Source organism: Sciurus carolinensis, chromosome 3 (assembly GCF_902686445.1).
Source record: "Sciurus carolinensis chromosome 3, mSciCar1.2, whole genome shotgun sequence".
Taxonomy (NCBI): Eukaryota; Metazoa; Chordata; class Mammalia; order Rodentia; family Sciuridae; genus Sciurus; species Sciurus carolinensis.
In genome coordinates, this window is record NC_062215.1 from 94,575,930 (window position 1) to 94,599,616 (window position 23,687).

Below are 23,687 nucleotides of genomic sequence, written 5' to 3' on the forward strand. Positions count from 1 at the left end.
ATTTAGATTTTAATTTATCTTAAACCTGTAATTAATTACTTTGAGCTTTATAATGATTTATGTTCACTTACTATGGAAATATGATTACATTTTGGTTTCTTCATTTCTTCCTGAGAATTTCTTGCTGCAAACCATGACTTCTCTGTGTTGTAAACATCTAGGCTGCATAAGCTATGATAATTTCTATGTGCCAGCTGTCTGGACACAACTGAAGATGAGAATTACAGTTGAAAATAAAAATTTAAACTTGAAGTAAATTATATGAATGTACTTTTATGATCTATTTTAGATCTTTCTGATAATAAAAACTCAACTGAACACTAGTGTTCCAAGAAAACAAAGTCAAAAAACAGGATATTAGCTATGGTGAGAAGACCTGTTAAGCTTCTCAATTCATCCTGTTAGAGTCAATACTGTCATGACTGACCACAAGGTGTTTGTAAAACCTAATGAGAAAGAAACAGAAAATTATTAAATATTGGAGTAGGGAGTGGGAGAAGGATGCTTATTTATTCTTTCTGTGTGTATAGAGGAGAGGAAAGTTTTATTCCATTGCCCAGGTAGAAAAGATAAAGGAAGAAGCATTTCTAGCTGCTCTGTTCCCTTTCTCATTTCCTCCCCCAACCCCAGAAGAAATATCCTATCTGGCAGAAGAAACTTTGTTTCTTTGCAGCCTCTCTCTTTTGGCATCTGCCTTCCTAAGAAGAGGTTATATTTTGTCTGTTCCTTTGGGACAGAATGTGTTTGCCCAAGTGGGACAGTAACTAGGTAGATAAATCTATTTAATTTAGGAGAATTACCTCTTGTGTAAGTCAACTATCTGTTGCTGTGACCAAAATACTTGACAAGAACAACTTAGAGGAGGAAAAGTTTGTTTTGGCTCGAAGTTTCAGAATTCACTTCATGATTATGTGACCCCATTGTTCTGGGCCTCAGGTGAGGAAGAACACCATAGCTGAAGGGCAGGGCAAAGGATGCTGCTTAGTTCATGGTAGCTAGGAAGCAGGGAAGGCAGTGGGGCAAAGGGAAGATGAACCCTTTAGGGCATGACCTCAGTGACCAGTGGCCCACATCCTCCAACCACCCCCCACCTACTTACAGTTACTCTAAATTGATTCATTTAAACTAGGATGAATTGATCAGCTTATAGCTCACATAATCTAATCACTGTACTTCTGAATACTCCTATATCAACCTAGGGGTTTGTGGAGGACTACTCATATACAGACTATAATAGCACATTTTCCTTTTCCATAAAAATTCAAGCTCTTTAATCAACTTTATTTGCAGTAAATATAAATATAATTCTGATCTCCAACTGTTTGTTCTACGTCAATATTTCAACCAGTCATGAACTCAGGTGTAAGAGTGGGGGCATTATTTCTATTCAGGATGAAATATGGAAGTGTTGTTACTGTATTTCAACAAATTGGGCTTACTAGTTTCCTGATATCTTTAAAGTTTCTCTTATTTCTTTATCAGAACTGCTTCTTTTAATTTGGTCAAAATGAATTTTAATAACAATAGTCAGTGATAAACATGTCTCCTTTCCCAGAAATATTAGAGATATATGTGAATGGTGATGAAGAATAAGGAAGAAAAATATGGGTTTGTCATATAGAAGTGTCTATGAATAAAAGCAACAAAATGTTGGCAATAGAAATAACAGAATTTTGCTTAATTTATGAAAAATCAATAGTTTCTTTTTTTAAAAGGAATATTCCCCTAAATTTATCTCACTTCAAAATAATTAGCAATAGGGTTATTTTTGGCAAATGAAGGTCTTTAATTTAAATTTAATAACTTCTATTTTATAAGCTCCACCTGGTTTCTGTCAAAAAGACAATGATCACATCTGTTAGACACTGTCAAAAATATTTTTAATGCAAAGAAATTAAAATAAATCACACAACATCTGCAATCATTAAATATCTGGAATGTTTCCCTATTGAATACATGCGTAATTCTTTTCCACTAATAACAGCTAATCTAATTAATAATTATTTTCTCTGTTTTTTTTTTTTTACTTTTACCCTTTGATTAAGAGATTTAGTAATTTTTAACTTATTATGCTACATGGATTATCAATTGTGCGGGATAATTTTGCTCTCAAATATGAGAAAATTCTGTGAAAAGAAACTTTAAAAATAACAATACATGATCCCATGGACAAAAACATGGAGATTGGGAGGTGCCCCAAATTGGGAACCTCTTAATAGTATTATCAGGGTCCAAGTTCCTCCATCTCTCCACTCAGCCTTTTGCAGGGGTTTACTTATCGTCCTACATTTCCTCCCCTTAAATCCAAAGTTAGCTATGGTATTTCCATGTGTTATAGTCAAATAGAAAAAATTATTCAAATCCAGAAAAAAAAAAACTGCCTTCCTTTCCACACACCTTTTTCAAAATTAAGAAAAATATTTTCTGGAGGTCCCCAGTAGACTCTACCTCACTACTAATTAGCCAGAGTTGTATTTTATGTACACTATTGTGAAAATAAAGAGAAAAAAATGAGTCATTGCTGATGTTCATATATTTAGCAACCTGTGTAGCATGGTCACCTACCAATTAAGGATAGAACCCTGTAAATCATAATAGACAATGGTCATCAGTTAGTATGCATGTTTAATGTACGTCTATCTCTGTAGTACAAAAATTACGTTTATTGACTTATTAAATTAAATTCTTAGAACCAACAGAGTTAGCATCATTTGAGAAATGGCTAAAAATAGAAATTCTCAGGATATGCCTCATATCAACTAAAGAAAAAAAAAAAACACTGAGAAAGGACACCAGTTATGTGTATCTTAGTAAGGACCCTAGGCAATCACAATGTGTATTAAATTTTGGAAATCATCAGCTTAGACAAACATCCTGCCTAACCTGAAGTATGGAGACCATATAAATATTTGAAGTGGGTGCTTAGAGAAGAAATTAAAGGAATAGATATTAGACAGGAATCTTACAGTACTTCTATCATTTTCACCTTTTCCTTTTTATTCTCAAAGAATTGATAAATCTGAGAAAAGGTAGATAGTGGTCAGATAATACACAAATTAAAGTAGAACATGTTGGTTATTTTATTTACTTGAAAAACTTGTAATGAAAATAATCATAATCATGGTTCTTTTATGATGAATATAATAAAGATTTACTGGAGATCTCACAGATAGGAGTGAATTAATAAATTCTGTAGTTCTACCAATAGTTACTGAACAGCAACTATACAGCTGACCCTGTGTAAATACTGATGATTTTGCATTTCATCTTAAACAAGCTTCAAATACATTTCCAACATACATGGTTATTAGCAAGGCAGTATTTTAGAAGGAAGCTTCTTAGGGTCAATAGTTTGATTTGGGGGACCAAGTCTTCCTGTTTGAGAAGATTTATAGCATTATTATTGATTTATTATGAGGTGAAACAATGCTGCTGCCCTTGACTAGACTGTTTTAATATTATGAGCATATACAAATAACAAGTAATGTTTTACTAACCCATGGTCACTTCAGTGGTCTCTGTCACCTTATATGAACTCACAGGAGGGAGTCACATGTGATAATGCTGCTAGGGTAGAAAACATTTTCAGAAGCCCAGATTTGCACTTCATTGACACTTTCCCTACAGGGATAGGAGGATCACAGTTATTTTCTTTAAAAGAGATGTAACTTAAAGAAAAAAGACCAACTTTAAAGCTTTCAGGACATCAAACAGAATAATCAGATATTTTATAAAATATATATCTTGATATGTCAGCTGATATGTATTCAACAGAAGAAAAAAGTTGTAAAAATTCTCAAACAACAATGATTATCATGCATGCAAACATAAAGGTTAAATCTGGGCTTATTTTAATTCTACTGAAATATTTAAACAAGTCCTATCATATTGCTTTCTTTTCCCAACCCTTTTGACAAATAGATTTTACACAAAAAGTGAGACATTTGCAAGCTGATGAATCATTATCAATTCATGAGGTATGAATATGCAGTGAAATTTGCAACTAAAGGATATTAATAACTTGCAATTTTGCAATTATTTATTATGTTTTTTATACCCAGCAGGTAACAGTGCTTTGAACATTTTGAGTTTGTCATTTATCATTGAATTTACAGACTAAAGTAAAAATTTCTGGATATCAAATATAAAAATCATATTTGCTTATACATTTCCCCTTATTAGTCTTATTTGTATGCTAAGTTTAAGGGCTATATTATTGTGATACAACTTTGAGTTTTTTTGTTAAATTAGTATCTATGAATCCTCTGAAGAGCTACCAAGCAAATTTGAATATACAATTATTCTGTTTGCAAAAAATTATAGCAGAGTCGTGAAGTCAGTAACAGAGGACTGTCCAATCAAACATCAGAAACTGTGCTAAGAGTAAACCCTGTTTCTAGTTAAGTATCCTCTAAATACACAGAGGGCACTTAACAGACAACTATTAACTATGGTGGATAACTAATATCCACTTAATCTGAGATGATGCATTATTATTCTGTATTATGTTGAATAAGAAAAGTACATCTGGGATTAAAGTTGTAAACTGTGATTGATCATAATACATATTTTAGAAATGCTAAAAAGTATATTAATATATTAAGTGGAATCTATACTGATAGACTGCATCATATAAATTGCTTTTCTTGTTGGCATTATTTCCAAGTGAGAAATACTTATATAAATGATAAGTACCCACCAGAAGTGAGAAACGCTTGTATAAATGATGAGTACCAACCAGGTCCAAAATGTATCCTGTGTTGCTGGGAGCCATCCATGACTCCTGTGAGAACTAGGTGAAGTTTGAGCCACTAACCAGGAATATCTGGACTCAGGAACTCACAATCCGATATTGACTGTTCTGAGAATGCCTGAGTCACGTGGTATCCTGTGTTAGCTCAGGTTGGAGTACAGGCACCCAGAGATGGGAGTGACCCACTAGTCAAATGGCCTGCTTACCTTCACCATGCCCAACCTGTTTTTCTCAAAGACGCTCTTACAGGTCCCCTTTGATCTGTACCATTGTAAATAAAGCAAGCCCAGGCTCCTTCCTTTGTTAGAACCAGAGCCTTCTGGATGGCTCAACCAGCCATGCCCCTGCTCTTAAGATGAGAGACAGCCTCATGCCTAGTGAAGCACTGAGAATAATTAACAAAGTAATTGAGATTAAATAGTGCTTTACTGAGTATCTCTTAATTCAATCAAGTTAATACTCATAATAAGCCATTGCATGTCACTATCAAAAAGCTTGCATTTGGCCACAACAGTTTCTCTCTCTCTCTCTCTCTCTCTGTCTCTCTCTGAGAGAGAGAGAGACAGAGAGAGAGAGAGAGAGACAGAGAGAGAATTCTTTCAGGGACAAGATAATGTCATTTATCTCCATTTCTTCTATAATAATCACTATTCTACCTTCATCCATGGTGTTGAATAAAAGTTAGTTGAATCAATAGTTATTATCAAATCAAATGAAATCCATAGGAACTTTTATATTTTTATTCCTTATAAACAAGCTGCACTCAAGATCCTTTATTAAAAACTTCACTTTCCATGGTCATTATTCTGAAACGATGAAATAAGCATTCTTTTCTTCTGAACAAACACTGGTGATCCCTTTTTATATGGAAAACGTGAGAGTTTTGGCTTAGGTTTTAATTTTTGAATGAGATTTTCTGCCTTTCATTTAGATAGTATGTATGGTAAGGTAAAAAAAAATGTCTTTAATACAATTTTTAAAATGTGATAAAAGCTCTCTGAAATGTCCTAACACATATTCTTTCTTTAAGACCTCAACAACTTCCCAAGAGTTCTCTAATTGCACTTGAACCAACTCAGACTTCACTTTCTTCTCCCATTTTTACTAGCAATACAAATAACACAGAAATCCCTTAGAACTCTTCATCGTGTGTGTGTGTGTGTGTGTGTGTGTGTATAAATATTTATACATATATATGTATATACATGCCTTAAACTATTTCTTTAATATTTGCTTTGTATTTTATTTTTTGGTTCCATCGAATTTAACAAAGCATTTAGTAACTGAGGTTATACAGATGCCACCCACTCACACTTTGTACAGCAACCACCATGCTTCGTTTGATTTCATTACAGTCACCTTATTTTTCACTTACTTCATTGTTTTACTTCACTGTTTTTTGTTTTTGTTTTTGTTTTTGTTTTTCCCTCTTATCCTCTTTGTCCTCTGATTCACTTATTTGGAAGTTATGTATTTTTGCCTTCTATTGGCAGTTATATTACTTTTATAACACTCTTGAATATATATTCTTACTACTATGTAACAACCGTTTTTCAACATAAACTCTCCTATACTACTTCTCTTCCACAAAGAAAATAAAACATTGGAAAATACTTTCACTTTCTTGCATCCCCACCAACAGATGAAACTTGGGAAAATAATTATTTTCTTTCTCTCCTGCACTGACATTCAGCAAATTTTTCTTTGATCATTTAGACTTTTTGGTTCCCCATAGCAGTTGTGTCTTCTGTTTTAGGATTCCCTAAGTAGGATTGATTATACATTATCTGCCACTTCATCCTCACTCACCACTCACTGCTGTATTTTTCCCCTCTTTTTATTGATATCACCATTCTGAGTTATCTATTGATTGCTAAAAGTTTTGGAAGAATATTGAGGGTTTTTGTTTGTTTGTTTGTTTGTCAGTACTGAGAACCATATGGCCTCGTGAGTGCCAGACAAGCTCTACAAGTGCTTGTATGAGTAAGTTTTTTAGTAAGCATAAGTGAAATGATACTGAGTCACATCTCCAGTGCTTGGCTTCTTATTAGATGTGAAGACAATCTATCTCATGTTGCTTTACATATTCCCCAGTATTTCAAGGCTAAGTGAAAGCTATCTTAAATACACAGAATATTCCTGGGGTGACATCCATTTCTCCGGAATTTGTATTATATTATCTAGCAATATTTGGGGTCACTACTGAAAACATATTCTTTTCTTTGTAAATAATGCCAATCTTCTATGTGATAGAATGTTCAATTTTTTTTTTTTTTAATCTTGGAGTTCAGGAATTTGGGCAGGATATGCATAGGTCTGCTTTCCACTAATGCTGTCTGGAATTTAGTGAACAATTTTAATATTCAGACTGAAATATTTCTTCACCATAGGGACATCTCTTCTTTATTTGTTTAATTAGTATCTCTCCTCCATCTGTTCCCTTTTTTCCTTCGGAAACCTCTGTCATTCATATGTCATGCGTTTATCTGTTCCCCATGTCTCTTTTCTTCCACTTCATAATCTCCATCTCTTTATATATATATTTTAGTCCTGTGTTTTGAAATATTCTTTATTTGATCTCCCAATCCACTACTTAAAATGTCAAATTATAATCTTTCCCTTTTACTGATTCTTAGATTTTTCCTTGAATAGCCCATTCTTTTTGTAAGTCATTTTTTCTGTTGTGTTGACTTTCTAGTAATGATAAATTGATAATGTATACACATAGATAAAAGAAAGATATAACTGCATTAATTTAAAGATATTATATATATGTATATATTATTGGCATTTCCATGTGTGTGTGTGTATAAATATTTATACATGTATATGTATATATATGCTTTAAACTATTTATTTAATATTTGCTTTGTATTTTATTTTTTGGTTCCATCGAATTTAACAAAGCATTTAGTAACTGAGATTTTTGACATTTTTTGTCACATATTTTGGTGTTTTAAATATTACTATTGTAATCCTACGTATGGATACATATGTATGTTCCAGAAGTCTGTCTCCATATATGTGTACATATATGTGTATACATGTATACACCTATGTTAATATCTAGGGAACTGGGTGAGATTACGGATTATTAATTTTCTTGGATTTTTTGTCTGTGAATAATTTCTATAATAAATTTGTATTGTTTTAATAATAGAAAACTCATATTTCAAAGTTAATTCAGCTGGGACTCAGGGATAGAGTGCTTGCCTAGCATGCAGGAGGCCCTGAGTTCAATCCTTAGCACTGAGGAAACACAAAAGAAGAGTGAAGATGATTAATAAAAAGGAGTTAATTTAAAAACTTTAAAAAAAAGTCTGTTTATTGTACAAATTTAGCTATTTCTGTTTACATGTTTCTCATCTCACTTTGACCATCTACTTTTCCTCCTCTTTGACCACTTCCCTCTATGATTTTATATATTTCATAATATCTGTAGAATGGAAATATTTTCCAGGAGAAGAATTGTTTATTTATTTATGTAGCTCTCACAAAGTTAAAACATTTCTTTAAATGCAGATAATCAAACACTGATAAATTAATAGATGAAAGCATTTATCTGCATTCTGTTGCTAATACTCTGTTCATTTTCAATGCAAAAACTTGACTTTCAACATAGGTGAAGTTCAAAACTTAGACATTTAAAGAATGGACTAGACAAGTGTATATTCACAGTCATTCATATTTTGCATTCCTAATTTATTCCTTAATTCCTCATGTATATACACAAAATAGTTTATGGATCCTCAGCTTGGAACTAAACATCCTTTCCTGATGTTTTTAAATGATAAATGCCCCCAAACCTTTCTTTTTCTTCCCTATACCTCACTAGTTTGGTCACTAATGATATACATGTCCTTTCCTCTCATTCAGTCCATATTCTATCAGGTTATCTTCCAAGTCTATTGCCAAAAGGACATTCTCCCATCTATTGCATGCGCAAGTTTAATTGCCTTGTTACCACAGAAAAGGATTCCTTAGTCTGCTCCAAACCATGCTCCACATTTATTAGGTTAGAAAAGAAAACCAAACTCACTATTTACTCATTTTCACTTTCAAGGATCTATAAGAAGGCTGGTGCTTGTGGATAATATTAACTCGTATGAACTCAGCAGAGAAGTTCCAAAGAAATCCTTCAATCTTTTAGAATTTCTTATTAACTAAGTCTACAGAATGAAAAGTAGCCAGAATTCTAACATCAGTTGTGAGTGGCATTGACATCCCCACGTGCAGACAGACTGAACAAATAACACAAGGACCGTCATGGCCTCACGCACTCTAACACTGATTGCAACTGATGAGAAGCAAATGCTGCCATCCGATTATGAGTGAGCAAATCATAAAGATAACTGTCTCTTAATACTCAAAAATGTTTCACCATTTGCAAAAACATTGCTTTGCACCCCAGTTTATATGTTTCCTGATTATGGAACAATCAATGGGCAAAATGTACTTGTATATGTACCCATTTGCATTTGGTGTTTTCCCTAATTTCTTAAAAATGAAGACAGGAAAGTTTTACATATTACTATGAGGAAACTGATAGGAAAAATTTCTAATAAAGTTGCTCTGCAAGTGTACTGACTGTTGTGTTAGCTATCCTATGATCAATAGTCTAAAGAGAAATTATGTGTCAAATCTCCCAGACATTTAATTTGTACTGGATGTATTAAAAGATAATGACAAAAACCTCACATACAAAAATGCAAAATAAGTCTATGAGAAAGACTAAATTCTTAATTTAAAATAACCACCATGTAGTTTACTTGAGTCAAATTCATAAAAATCTACTATAATCCTACCCTGTGTGATACTGGCACTGACTTGTAATTATGTCTCACTAAGGAATAAGTGAAATTCTTACCCAGGCTAAAGGAATTTTCTATAATGGCTCAGTTTGGATTATCTCTTTGATTAACTCACTATCCCATATTCTTTTAGGTGGGTTATCTGTTGTAATAGTAGGCATGTTATGCTGGTGAATTAGGCTAATTGAAAATAATTTACAGACTGGGCTCCCAGTAGCTCAGAATTCAGATTCTAAATTCTGTCACCACTCCATTTATACTACATAAAGTTCCTTGCTTCAGGATGGCTGTCTTAATTGTCTCCTTGTGCACTTCTGCCATCCTCAGATGTGTCTCCCAACTGTGTCTTTGAGGGTCCGTACTAAATTACTTCCATGTTCCCCTTATTCCTGCAAAAGAGGGAAAGTTCTGTAGTCCCTTGTTTTGTGATTCAGGCTGAAAAGTTTTCTGAACAGATGTCATGACATTTTGGATATGATTGCAGCTCTATTAAGTTATCACATTTTTTCTTTAAAATTTACTTTTTTTTCTTTTTGCATTTTGTATCCATAATGGCACATCTAGGTTAAAGTTCCTTGGAACTCACTCAGTTTGGCTTTAATAAAAGCAGGAAATGCACGGTAAAGATAAATCTGTAACTCATGAATCTCAGGGGTAAGCAGTGTGGTCAGCCTTCAGTGGGAAAAGATCTATAAAGTCCTTGGGAATTAAGGTAGTTCCTCTGTGTCCCTGCAGGTATACTCACTCATTTTATCCTCTTCATGTTCTCTCCTCCCTCATTCTTCAGGGCCACAGAGTCTTTCAAATCTGATATATTTTGAGTATCATAAAATCCACTCTCTGCCAGAAGACTTCCCTTGCTTCACTTTCATGTGGGAAACATGTATGCCCAACTGCTTTGTAGTTTGCAAGTTTCAGTTCAGAAAAAAAAAAAAAAGTTTGAATTAAGTAGTATCTCTGCGTCTCAATTCAAAATTCCTGCTCTATCCAGGTGTCCAAAACAATTGTAGATAGCTAAGTCTAGGAAAATGAAATCACCCAGAACAATCACAGCTGCCAGGACTCCCACAGGGACCTTGGCAGACAATCTGAAAAGTCCTTATTACACTATCTAAAAACAAACAGAAAAGTCTGAACTTTTTTGTAATGTATCTGAAATATAAGCACTTCTAAGACGTGAAGGAAAAATAAAAGGAAATCATTTCTTCTATTGCTGTATTCAAAGGGTATATTGATGCAAGTCAGTTTGTACACCTTGAATTTGTACAAGGATAGGCTTATAGTTTCTTCAGAAAAAAATTTGAAAGTAAGCAGTCTATTGAAATATAGGGTGACTATGTAAGATTGGGAATCTTGTGGTTCCCATAGAGAAATAAATGTAGAAGTATCTCAGGGAAGTTGGACATCATTTCTTCCTTTTACAGAGACTTGGACATCATTACCCTGTATACATGTACGAATACACAACTGGTGTGACTACATGTGTACAACCAGAGAAATTAAGAGTTGTACTCCATTTGTGTACAATGAATCAAAATGCATTCTGCTGTCATGTGTAACTAAACAGAATAAGCAACAAAACAAAAAAGAGACTTGGATTCCAGGTAAGATGTGGCAAGACACACACATTGGGTATAAGAAAAGCATATTAGACAGGTAGAGTCAAGTGGTAGGTATTGTGATACAAATTATTAGGGCTATTAGAAAACAATTACTAATGTAGATTATAAAATGACCATTTTTGGTTTTGTTGAGTAGTAGATCTTATCTGAGTCTTTAAGTACAGTACTGGCAGTTTAGGAAGGAAAGATCATTGGGGAAAATAGAGGAACAAAATAAGAATTGAAATAAAAATTGCTTGGAAAAGGATGAAAGGGACAAATAAGTCACTGTCAGAGAAAATGTTGATAGGGCAAGCCTTATGTCAGATATAATATACTGATTACCCAAGCAGATGTTTAATTTGATTGCTCAGCAAAACAATCAGGAAGAAATCATTTTTCTTATCAGATTAATGTGACAACTGGTTGTTGAAATCAAAATGTCATAACCTCATAAATAAAGGGTTCCCAGTATTATTTCAATTAGTTACAACACAAGTCTAGGAATAGATAAATGTTTTCATAATTTTCAGAATGGGAAATTGATACATTACAGGTACTAAAATAGATTTTATTTTTATTACAAAATAATTACAGAAGAATTAATTTCTTTTAAGTAGAGAGTTGGTAAGCACTTAAATATAATTTCTACAGAATAAGTCAACTAACTCTCATATACTGAATGGGAAGATAAGAAAAGTACCACAAGATAGTGTGTCCTGATCACAACAAAAATTTGATAGTGTCATAATGTCATTTAGGTAAGTGTATCAATCTTAGTTGTAAGGAACAAAGTCTACTTCTGGCTGAATATTGGCAAAATGAAAAGGAAATTGAAGTCTGCCCTAAAAAAGAGCTGCAAATTTGGTCATGTGAATTATTGGGAGGAATGGAGAATCAGGCTTGGTATTCAGGTGGCAATCAACTTTCCTAAAGCCAAAGGGTCATCTCACTAGCGGTTTCCTTATCTGAGTCACGCCACAGAGCTATCAGCATTTTAATTAGCAAGTGCAATATCATCCAGTGAATGAAAACTTGAGCTTTGAAATAAAAGAATCCAAGATTTCAAGAATCCATCCTCCTTCACAGTTATGTAACCTCAGGGAAAGTTTGCTTTCCTTTTCTCTCTCATGTGAATAAAATTAACCAAGTAATAAGGTTGTGTAAATGAATCAAATTGCTTAACATAGTACCTATTCACAATAAATGACCAGGAGTAGCAGAATAGTTGTTGATTTACTCAATTTTGACCAACAAATTGGTGTGGCAGGGGGACAGTGATGTCAGCACTAGCAGACATTTTTGATTCAGAGAAAAGAGTCATTCCATTATTCATTGCACTATTTAGTAATGTATGTAGCACTGTGCTCAGTTCTGCCTGTTATGTTTTAGGAAGAATTTTGAAATCAGGTTATTTTATGTTTAATATTTGGGGGGATGATATATACAAATAGAACAAAACTTAATCTATATGGTTCCTAATGTAGACATGGGAACCAATGAGTTGGAATTATAGGAAGATTGATTTTAAATTAACAAGAAACTACTCCTCCCCGATGATTATGGAAATAGGGTGTTCTTTCATCTCCAGAAAGGAATAAATTGTCTTTCTTTGAAGTAATGAGAACTACAGAAATCTTCAAGGAAAAATTAAATGAGTATTTTTAGTAATATTATGGAAGTTCCTATATTTTTAAAGGATTTTGAAAGCCCCAATGATCCTTTCCCAAGATGAATGAGTTGATGTGAGAATGTTTACCACAGTGAGAAATATATTGTACAAGTTAACTTTGAAAAAAATTTTACATATAGCAAAAAACCAACAGTGAATTTTTCATTTGCCTTATGAAAACAGAAAATAATGTCAGAAATTGAATGAAAATAAATGAGGTTTTATAGTTAAGAGCAATTTATAAAAGTTAATATTCAAACTAAATTTACTGTTCTCAAATAGTAATATAATGATATACATTTGTGAGAGAAAAAAATGAACTAATAAAGGAATTTTATTTTTTCGGCTATAGTTCGAGTGTTCCCCAAGGGTTCATTGTGATTAGAAACTTGGTCCTCTGGATAGTGATATCAGGAAGTGTCATTGGATCCTATAAAGAAATAGGCCTAGCAGAAGGTTCTTAAGTGACTGGGAGCTTAAGGTAGTTCTGCAATTCACTAGTGGTTCCCTCAGAGGTTTGTTATAACAGTTGAATTTAACCTCAGCCAGCTCTCTCTGCTTCGTGGCTGAAGAAATAACCTTGCTCCCACACACACCCCCACCATTGCTAGCCATACCATAAGTTGATGTAGCCAAGGGAAAACCCTCACCAAGCCTTATCTCTGTCATTTGGATTTTAGACTTTTGAAACTGTAAACTAAGTAAACTTATTTTCTTCAAAAATAGCTTACGTCAGACATTTTGTTATAATGAGGGAAAGCTTGCTAATATAGTAACCTTTTAAAAAAAGACAAATACTCTTAGGTAAAAAAATAATTCTAATTCAGATAAGAGCTAAGAAGACTGTTTCCTAATCATTCTATGAATTCTATTGATTTTGAAACTTTTTTTTCTTATGCAGAAAACAAACGTGAAGTTATTTTAAGCATAGATGGAGCCTTGTTTTCTTCTAAATTCCATTTGAAAGGAATATATTTAAATCTAAAAATATTTGGTTAAAATGTAGAAATAAATACATAAGTTTTATCTACCAATCTATTCATTCAGAGGAATTTATAACTATAAGAAACAATATAAAAGATTATGAAAATCCAGTGAACAACAAAGTAGTGTGGTTAAAAAAAAAAAAAAAAAAAAAGAGAAATAGAAATTTGGGGTTTCAAATTCTCTACTGAAAAACATTTTGACCTGGAAGAATTTGCCTTTTTCTCCAACTTTTTGTCCTTGAAACTAGATAAAATATCCTCTGTTCACATTATATTTCTATAATGACATTGGAATACTATGAATAACTGTGCAAGAATGGAAGTATTATCATTATGTTATTATAATTACAAAAAAGAAGCCTGAAGATACATATGTGTTTAATGGAACAATATTCAGAAACTTGTTCTATTACAGGAAAGTAAATACTTAGAATTTCAGACACACCAAAAAAGTTTCAATTAAAGCAAACTTTCCAAAGTTAAATTCAAATCCAAGTATGAATTTAATGGATGTTATTATTGTATGATAACAATAAATATGAAAAAATGGGAAAATTAGTATAAGATGGCCTTCAGATAAAGTCACATGACTGTCATTTATCTTACCTGTTCTGATCAATACCCATGTATGGAAAAATATAAAATAAACAGAAGAATAATTTCAATCCTCTGATGAGTTCTTTATACACATTAATTCCAGGTACTGAACAAACTTGAAAAATAGTTTCATTGTTCTCATTGTGGAAAGGAGGAAAATTCATAGTAACTATGACTTGCCTATAACAACATAGTAGGTAAGACAAGGAAATGAGTTTATTTCAGGCCTAACCTGCTTTGGAATGTAGGATTGTATTGCTTCAGGATTTTTTGTTTTTTGTTTTAACAAAATGCTATAGTATATTGCTATGGTATATTCACATGCAGCAAATGGTACCTCTTTTCATAACTGTAAAAAACTGATGTGAAAAAGATAATTTGCTTCTCTGCTTCCTTTTACTTCTTGTCGTCTTGATCCTAAAGATATTCTATAGCATATCTAGCTCTGGGAAAAACTTCCTGTTTTCCATTGTTTTCCTAATTATACATAAGAAAATATAATGTAAAACTAATTCTTATTCTACAATATCTTCAGGCCCAAATGCTGACACACTAAATATTTTAGGATCAGAAATGAGGCATTAACTATACTATTAAAAATGTCTGTGAGTATATCTTTCATGGTGTAGGGAACATGCATTTGAAAAGTAAAAAGAAAAAAAAAATCACCATAGTTCACAATCAAGGGAAGAAGGATGAAGACATAAAGAGAATATAGAACTTGCCTAAAAGAAAGGACAATCTTTGGGTGTAGGTGAATAGAGGCAAAGAAAAGAAAATATAGAGGGGCATATGGTGTTGAGTGTCATTAAAAATTTGTTATCATGCCATGAATGGTACTACAGATTGTTAAATCTGTAAAAATAATTGTTTTGACAGATAGTGTGTTATAATCTCCAATCACATATAGATTTATTTTCTGATCTGAAAATTGGTCATCCCATAAAATTCAATTGTTTTAGACATGAGCTAACTATATATACCTAAATTAAATGTCCATAATTTGATTATAGAATCAATATAATTTTTAAAAGATTAGTATGTGCTTTTGTGTTCAAAGTGAAAAATAGTTACTTATAATATGTGCATAAGCTGGGAAACTTACATTGTTTGAAAATGTAGTCCTCCATTCTATAATAAGCAACTATCGCTCAGCCCAAGTTAAGTCAGTTTTCTTTCAGTCATCACATAAATTAGGAAGACAACCAGAAACATCTTTCTTTTCTATATTTGGTGTCATCAAGATGCTCCAATTGACTGAATATATTATGTTAGCACCGAATCTTGTTGGCAAGAACTTTATTCGACAACCTCCGCATTCCTCACCCTACCATCTGTTTTCCTTGGTCCTTAGTCATGAGGAAAAATACTAATTTTTTGCAACACCCATATCAAGCTAACCTAATGCCAGATTTCAATTGACTTCAGAGAATATTCAGTCTTTGGATTCTTACCCAGGGTGTGCAAAGAAAGATGTGAAAATGATTCAGAGAGAACTATGTAAATGAAGCAGAGTCACCATTGGGAGCAGATGCAGATGCGCTCCTACACTAGCTATGTAAGCCAGTAAGTTAAGGCCAAACATTCTCACAATTTGAAACACATTGCAAAATAATTTTTAAGAGCAGATTGGAAGTACAAACTAACTCTCAATGATGTACTCTAGTAGATATGTTTTCACGTATCATCTCCTTCTTTGACAGCAGATGCATAATGCAAATCAAATTTGCCCTTATGAATATATAAATTATTATAATTGTTACTGGCTTGTTTACCCATGACTTAATTACAGCCAATGCACTGGACTTCATTTCTACCTAACAGCTCCCTTCTCCTAACTCTTTCTAATATCTTCAGTCTCTAAACATATCATTAATTTGCATATGTTCAACGTTCATAAGCATAGGCCATACAACATGAATAATAATTTCTCATATGGGATGTGTAATTATCTCAGGTTCTTTCAGTCACCAGCAAGTTAATTAAGACCTTCTATGTCCTCTTGCTATGCTTAGATTAAGATGTAGTTTTGCCTTTTGGGGAGTTTCCAGGCCCTTGATTACGATATATATGTTTGGAGTGTATATTATTTTTTTCAAATGAACTGAAAACTCTTCAAAGATTGAAGTTTCTGTGAATTCAATATGATTTCAATAGTTTGTCTAGAAACTGAGACACAATCTCTATGCTACTGCTGATTTCATGTGTGCCTATATCTGAAACTACCTGGTCTCTGATTGTACACATGTATGCACTCTTTCTTACACCCTCATCAGGTTTCTTCATATAGGAGTACTTCAGAATAGAGAACAAATTCATTAGTCTCTATTTCCCTCCTGGAGCTAGTCCAATACTTAGCACATATAAAAAACTCTAGAAGCATATTTTCTTGAATATGAAGGAGAGACATTAACTCACTAAGCATCTAAAAAACTGTCCTTCTATCACCCACAGTTTATATTAAATAAGTTTTATGATTCTGTCATATTCCATGTGCATTACATTATCCTACATGCTAATAGCATTCTCTTTGTTGTTTTTCCTCTTGAGTAGAAGCATCTGATCAAAAGATCTACAATTACAAACAAATATTTATCATCCTGACAAAAGAACATTACTATTCCATTCAGACAGCAACCTTTGTTGCTGAGTTTCAATAGAGTTTTGCAAAAATAGTCCACTTCACTTCCAATCAAGGCCTCTGTGGATTTATTGGAAATACTTTCAAAATAGCCCCATTCATATATTGGATAGTGATAATTGTTGTACAAAGCATTTATGATTTTCTGCAGTCTCAACTACTTTAGATAACTTAGTAATCATCCAGTGTTACTTCATATGAATGATTGCAGCTTTCTTTCAGGCATTCAAAGCAAGACTCATTGATTCTCTTCATGATTTATTAAGCTAGGGCACTTTTGTCATTAAGCGAAAGAATTCAGATATGACTGTAACATCTTTTGTAATGTTTTCTAAAAATCTTGATGGAAGAATGTGAAGTTTGTACATCACCTAAATTAAGTGTCTACTTATTCAAACACATGTGACCTGTTTCCAGACAATTTCAGAACCACTCACAGCTGAAGCTTGCACTAGAGATAGAACCATTTCACATTAGTATAATGAAAAATTATGCAAACAGAGTTCCTATATTTTTTATATTATTTTAACTAGGACTTGGTTGGAAAGAGAATAACCCAGTCAATAATGACCGTGACCTGGAAACCAGAAGGTTAGAATATTCAGAAAAAAACTAAGATAAGCATGCATCCTCAGAAAAATAACACTTAGAAGTTCACTATGCAATTGTCCTCAAAGGGGTCTGAAAGTACTGAATCTCTTCCATTAAGAACAGTAAAAAGAAAGGAAATACAAGGATGGATAACAGAAGAATGAGATAAATTTTTAAAGTAGAACTTACATATTGCCTAAACTGCTAATGAATAACCCAACTGTATACTGACACACAAGATTGCTACCTTTAGAAATGTAGTATAAATCAAGTAATTAAGTATAGTTCTCAGTGTAGTCAATGAAAATCTTTGTTACTGAACCTGTTATATAAAAATTCTCAGAATCATGGATGACTTGCTGATGTTATAAATAGTAGACTTGAGATTGTTTTGTACTTCTCCTGGGTTTCAGATTTTGTGGATTTGCTAAATTTACATGAGGAACTGGTTATATGAGAGGGGTCAGAGGTCCTGGACCAGATCTTTGCTCTTTCTCTGCCTCATTGTATTTACAGACTCTTCTGTCCATGATTCCATCAATATTATAAAAGTCCTAGAACAATTAAACAGAGGAGATTGTAATTATAAGATTTTAATGGCTATCTAGCATTGTTTTTGTGAATGTGTGCAAAAGGAGAGTACCTATAGTTTGCTGATGTGCTTTGCTTTTTGTTGGAAAAATGCAAAAAAAAAAATCTATGAAGTTTCTATTCTGTCCAGCAAAGTAGAAAGTTGAATAGAGGAAAGATTTAACGGAAGTGAAATAATGATGGAGGAACTGACATCTCCACTGTCTTTATCAGGTTATTCAACCAACTATCTTGGAAAAGGATGAAAAAGGGGTGTGGAGAGAGGGAGACAGAGAGGAAGGAGGGGAGGGAAATAAAGTAGATGGGAAGTAGAAGAGGAAGAAGATCTTATTCTACTTGATCACCATGTTATTGTGTGTCACTCATTTACCGAGATATTTTCTTTTAAAATGTTGTTTTCTTTAGAATAGAGAAGGAATAAAAAAGAGAAAACAAAAAACAATGCTTTGAAAAGGAAAATTAAAAACCATATTAGTAAAATTATCCCTCTTTTCCTTCTTCATCTTTCCCCACCCCACAAGCAGAGCAGTTCAAACTAGATCAATCCACAACTGCACATTGTTTCTTCCTATTCAGGTGTGAAAGAATCAATGTGTGACTTGTGCACATAATTTGGAAATACTATTTCTGAATGAAATCATTGCCTCTATGAAAAGGTTAATGAAAGTAGTGCCTGTTGTGAGGAGCATACATTTTTATGTACATTAGGTATAGAGAAGCTAAATAATAAAATCAGTCATTTCACAAATACCTTAATTTGGATAATCAGTTTTTATGTCTGTGTAGAAACCCAAAATATATACAACACAAAAATAAACCTGTACTGACCATGCAATTTAGTTTCTGTAAGAAAGTGTATGTAGAATGAGCAGAAACAAGACAGAAAATGGTGGACTTCTGAAGTTTCAGGGGAATCCTGAAATTTTTGAGTTTATAAACATTTTATAAGCTGATTAATCTGCTTGCCCTTCTTGCCAGCTGCCATGAATTTTCTCTCCTCTCTGAAATCACAAAGATGCAAATATGGCAGCTTCATTTGGATGCAAAAAGATGAATCTAGGTCATTAAATAATTTATGCTGTTTGGGCAGATTCACACCCTTCTGAACTCTGTGGGAAGGAGTTCAATTCCTTGCTTAGGTTTTTGACTTCAGTGCATGACCCTTGAGCCAGAATCTTAAATTGCCTGAGCCTATTTCATCAGAAGCAATAAAACCTATTTTACTATTCTTCTAGATGTTCCACAAATAACAAAAGAACACATATTACATAGCTTGAATAGATTAAAATTTCATAAGTGTACAAGTTATTGGGATTAATCATGGCATTCTAAATCACTTATTCTCTGACTCTGAGGTCACTTGAGTCTATTCCTAAGATATTATTATGAGAGTATTCTGGGACATAAATTGGTTGCCTAGAAAAGCATAGTAATTAAACATTACAAAAAGATTTCACTCATTCAATAAACTGAACACTTATTATTAGGTACACAGTATATTAATTATTACATATAATTGTGAATGAAATGAGCACAATTATTACCCTGATGTACATTATATCTATATACATATATATGCTTTTTGTTTTTTTTTAAATCATCTTTAACTAATTAATAATGGTAAGCAAATGTTTACAAGGATCATCAATGAGAATAACTCATCTCCATTAGACCAACACCTCATTCTCACTTGGATATAAATGGTTTGGAAACTGTGATTTATGATTTAGTTATAATCTACCATAAGAGAGACTACATTTTCAATTAAGCCTATGAATGATTCATAAAACCTGAGGAAATTGGAGTGATTCAATTCTTTTGGTAAGATCTTTGACTCTCCATATGAAGTGAAATACAAGAATGGAAGATCAAAACGTGCATGTGTGTGTGTGCTCGTGTGTGTGCATGTTCAACAATTCATTCTTTGTTTTTAGAATCTAGATAGAAATGAACAAAATTTCTCAGCTACTTTGCTTCTGTAGTCTATCAAAAGATAGATTGAATGGAAAAAAAGACATTGAGGTTGATTTATTACTCATGAAAATCAACCCACTAGTAGAGGTTCATCAAGATCAACTGAGTAATGGTCCTATCCACTTATGTTAAATTCAACATAGTGCTGACAGTATACATTTTAAACTTAATAATTACCACTGAGGATTGGGTGGCTAATAGAATTGATACTACATTTGCCTTAGTAAAACCTCTATTCACCAGAAGTTGAAAGAAAGGATGCTCTGTCCACAAGCAGTTCTTATCAACAAAGACTAAGCAAGGTAATTGTTTCCTAGGAGTGATTTTGGTAAGTACATAGATGATTGAATGAGTCAGGATTCCAGTTCTTGTTTTGCTTAAAGGTGCTTAATCTATCAATAAAGAACATTTGAAAAAGCCCCTTCACATACTAGAGACACAAAAATTCAGAGATATTGTATACCATACTGAAAATGTGGCTAATAATTCTGAGACAAAAGGTGATGTAAGTAGTAGAATGCATAATTATTAAGCAGGTAATGTGGGGCCAGACTTCATAAGTGTAGTCCACCTGCCTCACTTCATAGGTGTGCCACATGGGGCACACCTTGGTTTCTTATCAACAGAATTAGGACAGTCATATAATCTGCCTAAAGATTTGTTATGAAGATCAACATTTCAAAAGTTCTCAGGACAATGTCTACATGAGATTTAGTGTATATAAATGTTTCAAGTAATACACTAAGCTAAATAATTCTCTTAGGTGACTCATAATTAAAGTCAAATGAAAACAAATCAAAACAAAAAAAGCTTTAAAATATTTTGAACAACAACAGTGTCATTAGAATAAAAAAATGACCTTTCCCAAGGTGACCACTTAGAGGAAAGCATTAATTTGAATGTATGAGCAAATAGAGACATGTTTCTTAAAAGCTATTTCATTTCTCTCTAATCCTACCTTATATGATGGCCTAGATCTGTCTGCTAATCATATCAAAGATTTTATTTCCCTTGTTTAAATTCCTCTGGAACAGAAAGGGAGCTTTGAAATTAGAAAAGTGATATCTAGTACATTAGACACAATAAGAATTTCTTCTTTTTCAAACTAATAAAATGTCATTAACTTTGTAGTTGACATCAAAAATGAAATAATAAAGTGTAGCTATTAGGAGCAGAGATAGAATTTGTCACAAATAATTAGAAATATAGACAGATTAGAATTACTAAAATATTATTTGTGTGGTTAACATTTTTCACAAAGCTTTAAAAAAAACTATGCTATATATTAAAATTAAAGTGAAGAAAAAATACTGGCTGGACTATTGGGTCAATCCCAAAGAATCAGAATTTTGGAGAGTCATCTCTAAGTTTTAATTATGGGTAAATAGCTAATTTAGGAATATTTTGCATTTTAACTTCTCAGAGACTATATCTCCCCTAGGCCAAAGAAATAACTAAGCATATGAAAATTTATTAAAACCTTTGGGGGGAGCAGATTTTTATTCATTTTGTATATTACACTATCCTATGTAGTTAATCAATCAACTTTGTTTTACTTTACTTTTATCATATATCATCTTAAAGCAAATCTAATTTAATAATTTTATTTTACATATTAGCCTGTGGTGTTAGCATTTTCAGAGCCATACTTAATTGATGAAATTTAAAATGCAAAAATAACTTCCTCACTTTTTCTTAAGCAATGTCAACACATGAAGACTACACAGAAGAAAAAAATAATGAAGAAATTAGGATGATGGGAACTCTAAGTGAATTTTAATGATTGTCAACTTGCTTGATGACCCACCCCTAACCTACATATAAAAACTTCCTGACTGTGAGTCAAGGAAGTTGATGTTGTCTATCTCCTGTCACTTTCTCCCCTCACTCACTTTGGTCCAGTCCACTTTGGCTTCATTGCTATTCCTGAATTCACCAAAACCCCTGTTGTATGAGTCAGGCGTCTCCAGGGAAACAGTGCCAACAAGATATGCCAAAGAGAATAGGGTGGGGGTGGAGAGAAAGAAAAATATTTGAAGGGATTGGTTTATATGATTGTGGAAGTACAAAATCTGCAGTCTAGGCCTATAAACTGAAAATCCAGGGAAATATTGCAACTCTGTGTCCAAAGGAGATCAGACAGCATCATTCTTTCTTGCTTGGTGGAATATCACCCTTTATACCACTCAGACCCTTAACTCATTGTATGAGGCTTCCCCTCATTATTTTGGGTAATCTGTTTTATCCAAAGTCAACCTACTTAAACATTATTCTTATCTAGAAAAATACCTCCACAGAACTATCCAGAATAATATTTGACCAAATTATCTTGGCATGTGACCCAACCAAATTGACACGTAAAACTGTCACATCATCATATCCCACTCAAGGCCTTGCACACTTCCATCTGAGGGCAATACTCTTTCTCCAGCCATATGTGCAACACACTACTTGAATCCTTATCCTTCATGTCTCTGTCCCATTGTTTGTCTTCCATAGTACTTGCTACTCATAAAATTACAGTCATTGTTCTTGATCCTCTGTGTGTTTGTTTTTGTATGATTTTGTTTAGAATGAAACAAGAGACATTGTCCGTTTTGTTTATTACTGCTGACTGCTCACAGCTAGAAAAGTAATGCCACATTATAGATATTCCATAAGCATTCATTAAAAATAATAGTAATGAATTAATATACATATTGCTTGCAAACCATTCATTTTTGGAGGACACCTCTCTACAATAAATGAACATTTTGTTTTATACAAATATTAAGTACATCAGACAACCCTCCTCTGTATAACACATGAGTAAAGGGTGTCCTACAAATGAAACTCTGTGAGGAAAACCTATGGGTCCCTGATAATTCATTTCTTTATCTCAATTTCATTGCATTCATTGCAGTCATAGTGATTGGTTCCAAGGGTCACAACTTCAACTGGATAAAGTAAAAGGATGACTTTATTAGCTCATAAAAATGGAAAACAAGATCCAGAGTCAGAGCTGCTTTAAAAATGACTTAGCAAGTTACATATGAATCGAACTCATGAAACCAGGTGTTGTGTCACATGATTGTAATCCCAGCAACTCAGGAACCTGAGGCACAACAGTCACAAGTTCATGGTCAGTCTAGGCAACATAATTAGACCCTGTCTCAAAGTAGAAAATAAAAAGGACCAGAGAATGTAGCTCAGTGGTAGAGTACCCCTGAGTTCAATTCACAACACTTCAAAAACATTGGTCTCACAATCTCCAAATCTCAGTTCAGTTTTTCATTCATTCCAAAGTCAGCTTCTGCCCTTGTGTTGGAAAGATGGCTGTCAGTAGCTCTAGACCTATATATGAAAATATCAACATCTGGTAGTCAAGAAAAACTAAACAAAACAAAATACTACTTTATCCTTCCAGAAACACTTAGAGATTTACTCTGAAATAATTTGGATGTCTATGTCCAAATTATTTGTGTTTATGT